A 6,088-nucleotide genomic window follows, 5' to 3' on the forward strand; every position below is an offset into this window, starting at 1 on the left:
CGAAGACAATTGACGGTGCCGAGAACCCCTCAACAAAATGGAGTAGCGGAAAGAAAGAATAGGACAATACTTGAGATGACAAGAAGCATGCTCAAGAGTAAGAAGCTACCAAAGGAGTTGTGGGCAGAAGCAGTTGCTTGTGCGGTTTATATATCAAACCGTTCTCCAACAAAGAGTGTTTTAGAAAAGACACCACAAGAAGCTTGGAGCGGAAGGAAGCCCGGAGTCTCACACCTAAGAGTCTTTGGAAGCATTGCTCATGCTCATGTTCCAGACGAGAAGCGGAGTAAACAAGATGATAAAAGTAAGAAGTATATCTTCATTGGGTATGACGCTAACTCCAAAGGCTACAAGCTCTACAATCCTGAAACAAAGAAGACAATCATTAGTCGGAATGTTATCTTTGATGAAGAAGGAGAATGGGATTGGAGATCAAATAATGAAGACTACAACTTCTTTCCATCATTTGAAGAAGAGAATGTGGAGCAACCGAGAGAAGAGCCAGCTACACCATCAACTTCACTAACAACAAGTTCTCAAGGAGATGAAAGCTCAAGTGAAAGGACTCCACGTTTTAGAAGTCTACAAGACATCTACGAGGTAACCGAAAATCAAGACAATCTTACTCTATTTTGTCTATTTGCGAATTGCGAGCCTATGAACTTTGAAGAAGCTAAAGAAAAGAAGTCATGGAGAAGTGCAATGGATGAGGAAATCAAGTCGATTCAAAAGAATGATACATGGGAGTTAGCTTCACTTCCAAATGGACACAAGGCAATTGGTGTGAAGTGGGTGTACAAGGCAAAGAAGAACTCTAAAGGAGAAGTTGAAAGGTACAAGGCAAGATTGGTGGCAAAAGGCTATAGTCAAAGAGCCGGGATCGACTATGATGAGGTATTTGCTCTAGTTGCTCGCTTAGAAACGGTTAGACTAATCATTTCATTGGCAGCCCAAAAGAGTTGGAGGATACATCAAATGGATGTAAAATCAGCCTTCTTAAATGAAGACCTTAAGGAAGAAGTCTACATTGAGCAACCACAAGGCTACATAGTTAAAGGAGAAGAAGACAAAGTCTTAAGGCTGAAGAAGGCGCTTTATGGATTAAAGCAAGCACAAAGAGCATGGAACACTCAGATTGATAAGTACTGCAAGGAGAAAGGCTTCATCAAGTGTCCATATGAGCATGCACTTTATATCAAAACTCAAAACAATGATATATTGATTGCATGCTTATATGTTGATGACTTGATATTCACTGGCAACAATCCGATTATGTTTGAAGATTTCAAGATGGAGATGACAAAGGAGTTCGAGATGACCGACATTGGGTTGATGTCAGACTACCTTGGCATTGAAGTAAAGCAAGAAGAAAATTGAATTTTCATTACTCAAGAAGGCTATGCTAAAGAGGTGCTTAAGAAGTTCAAGATGGATGACTCAAATCCAGTTTGCACGCCAATGGAATGTGGAGTCAAGTTATCAAAGGAAGAAGAAGGAGAGAGTGTGGATCCAACACTCTTTAAGAGTCTAGTTGGAAGCTTACACTATCTAACGTGCACAAGGCCCGACATCCTACACGCAGTTGGAGTTGTTAGTCGATACATGGAGCAACCAACAACAACTCATTTCAAGGCAGCTAAAAGGATCCTATGCTATATCAAAGGTACTATCAACTTTGGCTTGTACTACTCTATCTCTGAAGATTACAGGCTTGTTGGATATAGCGATAGCGATTAGGGTGGAGACGTAGATGACCGGAAAAAGCACAAGTGGCTTTGTGTTTTTCATTGGGGAAACCGCTTTCATATGGATGTCAAAGAAGCAACCAATAGTCACCCTTTCTACTTGTGAAGCGGAGTATGTGGCAGCTACTTCATGTGTTTGCCATGCTATTTGGTTACGAAACTTGCTAAAGGAGTTGAACCTATCACAAGAGGAGCCAACGAAGATCTTTGTGGATAACAAGTCGGCAATAGCATTGGCAAAGAATCCAGTCTTCCACGATCGGAGTAAGCACATCGATACTCGTTATCACTACATAAGAGAATGTGTTACCAAGATGGATGTGCAATTGGAGGATGTGAAGACAAATGATCAAGTAGCTGATATCTTCACCAAGCCACTCAAGCGAGAAGACTTCATCAAGATGAGGAGCTTACTCGGAGTAACCAAATCAAGTTTAAGAGGGGGTGTTGAAAAGTAAACTTGATTTAGATCAAACATTATTGGGTTAATCATGTGTTGATCCAAATCTTAGCCCAAATTCTAGAAAAATCATCCACCTCCTTAGAATAAAAATCTAGATATTCTCATAGAATTATCTAGATAATTAGGATAAAAAAAATCTTAGATATTATGGTAGAATTCTCTAGATTTAGGATTAAAATATGTAAAATATTTTGTATTTTGGAGTCTATAAATACATCCACTCCCCTTTCATTTTGTATCATCAAGAAATAATCCAAATTTGTAACAAGTAATAAAAATCATCTTCTAAGTTAGAAAAGCTTTTTTCTTCACAAATCTTCTTTCTTTTCAAACACTTAAACACTTTTTCCATCTTTACGAGAATTTTTTCATTCCAACAAAGTATTTATGTTTGCTTGTTGTATTAGTCTAAGTCTAAGTCAAAAAGTATGGGGCTATGTATGAAAATTTGAACTCCTAAGTCAAGAAAATAAGGCTAGGAAATGGAGAAGATGGAGAGTGTTTTCTTGTATAAATATGTGTGTGCAATGTTGTGTAAAATTATCCTTGAGATCAATATAAGAAAAATGTAGACAATTAAAGAGTTCTCTCTTCGCTCTATAACAACAACAACAAACGTGAGTGAGAGAGTGAAGAGAGTGAGTATGCTTTTTTTTATGACATTGTAACACAAGTACAAAAACAGAGAGGTTGGCCGTCAGTTAAGTTAGTGGAGAGGTCAAGCCCAAGAGAAATTATAACACTTATTGGGATATAGCTGGTGAATATTCATAGTCCGAGAATATTGGGGAATATCTTTGTATCTGGTTGTGAATATACTTTGGAGATAGAGTTGTATCTAAGTTGTTGAGATTGTTTATCAGAGCCAAGAGCCAGGTAATATTTTAATTTCAAACTGCACAACCACAAGCTTGCTCTTCACCTTTTAAGCGCTTCGTCGAATTCCTCTCCGCTGTGAATCTTTTGCACTTTCTCGTCCTTCACCGCCGGTGAATCCACCTTTCGCGGAGACGCCGCACCGGACGAAGAGTACGAAGGAGGAGGTGGAGGCAACTGCGGATGACGGGCGTGGAATCACGGTGGCGATTGGTTTGGCGGAGAAGTTAGCGACGGTGGCCATTGTGACTTTGTGAGTGTGTTACTGGTTAAAGGTCAATAAACGGATTGTGGATAGAATGTATGTTTTTTTTTGTCATCAGAATGTTATGTTTTAAAGGGGCTCAATAATTCGTATCCACCTATTTAAAATAAATGGCTTGTGTTCGATTTTGATTAGACTTTTTTTTGGGGGGGGGGGGGGATAAACGAATATGTGATTTTGGAGAGTTAATCAATATACAATACTAAAAGGCAATCAAAGAGTTCGAAGTTGCCACGTCATCTCATTTATTTTTTCGAAGGAAATGATCGAACCTGGGTTAGTATGACATAAATATAGGGCACTTACCACTAAGCCATTGAAACTTTCTTGGACACATATACAAGAATCACTAAGTATGTAATCAGAAACTCTTATCTACAGTTACAATAATATGAATTCAACTTTCAAGACTCCGATACTTTGTTTTGTAAAAACAAATAAGTAAGTGAATAAGCTAATATATTCTTTGAAAGTGTGAGAACATTGACAAATATGAAAAAACATAGATTTTTGTTTTCGTGACAAAGGTAAGAATTTTTGTAAAAGTAAGTTTAACATATAAATTTTCGTGACAAATATGAAAAAGCATAGATTTTAGTACAATTTTGACAAAACAACTCAAAACATAGTTCTTTAATGTCTTAATAAAATATTATTTAAGGGTACAATAATTAAATATATCAATTCAATAAATTTTGTAATTTATAGACAAAACAATAACACAACAAATTTTGAAACATTTGTTTAACCTATCGATTTCTTTTCACGAGAATCCAACTAAACAAGATAAAAAAACAATTAGATTTACAAATATTTAATTACCATTTTATTCAATTTTGATTAATTTCAAATTGTAATAATGTATCTTTTTGAAGTTACAAAAAAATAATGTTCTTTCTTTATTACACTAGCATTATATAGATTCTATATACATAAATAAATATAATATAACAACATAAACTTGCTGACCCCGATTCATATGAAACTTTTTAAGTTATCTACCAAAGGAAATTAATTAAATCTGTCAAATTGTTAGAATACATCAAATTAATATATAATTTTATTTTAAACTAAATTATTTAAAAAGTGTATTTTCATTAAAAACAAAATAATAAATAACTAAAACTGTTTTGATGGTAATTTTTATAATATATATATATATATATATATCAATTCTGTGAAAGAAATAGAGGCTTAATATGGAAAAAAATCTTAAATACAAAAAACTCTAAAAATTAACAAAAAAAACTAATAAAAACTTAACTATGATATCACTTGAAAGCTTCTTAGACAATATTAATAAAATATTTAAGCGATAATTAGACAAATTTGATTTTGTTTACCTGCCAAAAGTTTATTATTAATTAGCATTAGTTATTTCAAGATGTTTAAGAAATGATAGACAAAAAATAGGATGGACATAAATGATATATGAACTATGAATAGTACTTTGTAAAGCTGACTTAGATAACACATCTGCATATCCATTTACAGTCCTTTTTTATGCCTAAATTCAATTTTTTCAGAGCAGTTATTCCACAAAGAGATCATATGAGATATTGTTTTGATATTCAGATTTGTTTCTTGACTGTTAAGAAGATTGATAACTGTAAAAATGTTTCCTTCGAATATAATATGTCTATAACCGAGTCCCCAACATGAGACAAGTTTGTTTAAAAAGTAAATAATTTTATTTTTCTTATATTATATAATAAATATATTATTTACTGATAATAAAAATATAGTTATTCATCTATCACAAATATCTATGCAAATATGTGAATCAAGTACAACAATCAAACAACATGATGATTTCCGCAAAGAAAATTTAAAAAATATATTTATGTTATGTAGTCTTATTTTATATTCTTTAAATAATATAATACAATATTATATATTATTATTTTAGAATTGAGAAATACATATAATATCTTATCCACGCGTAGCGCGGTTAAAAAATCTAGTTGATTCTAAAAGCAATTGAGTAGAGGTTAATGGAATGTGGATAGAATGTTGGTCGTAACTGGTAAATTAAAAAAAAAAAGAATAAATAGAATAGAGAAGAATGGAATGTAGTAGAAAAATGGAATGGATTCATTCTATTTATTTCTTATCAAAATTGTTTTGAAATATTTTGTTCTATGTTACATGGAAACGAGAACGGATAGGTGGAAGCAGAAGCGCAGAAGCGAGATTTTTTAAAAAAATTAGGAACCGGATACGTATTGGAAGCGTGTCCATATATATATATATATATAAGAATTTTTTAAAAAAAATCTAGAACTAAAAATTATAATTAAAATAAAGCATTTATTCGTTTATAATAATTTTGAAATAATTCATATTAAAACTGTGAAAATACACATAAATTGAATTTGAAATAAATTATTACATTAATTATTTTTAATACTTATAATCAACTGACATAATATATTTGAATATATAATTTATCTATAATAAAAACCTCAATGCATAAAGATAATTTATAGTATTAATTTTAATATTTGTATATTTCTATTCTCTCTATTCGATACTATTAAAATTTAGATTTTATATAAATAAAAAACTATTATTTTATTAATATAAGACATTGTGTTTTTCTTTAAAAAAATGGAGTGTGATTTCAAAACGGAATCGTAAGCTTCCAACGTGTTTTTAAAGGGAATATTTTACAAGCGTTTTGGAAGTGAGATTCCATAAGCTTCCACAAGGTTCTTATTTCGATTCCGGTTCCGAAGC

Source organism: Brassica napus, chromosome C2 (genome assembly GCF_020379485.1).
Source record: "Brassica napus cultivar Da-Ae chromosome C2, Da-Ae, whole genome shotgun sequence".
Lineage (NCBI taxonomy): Eukaryota > Viridiplantae > Streptophyta > Magnoliopsida > Brassicales > Brassicaceae > Brassica > Brassica napus.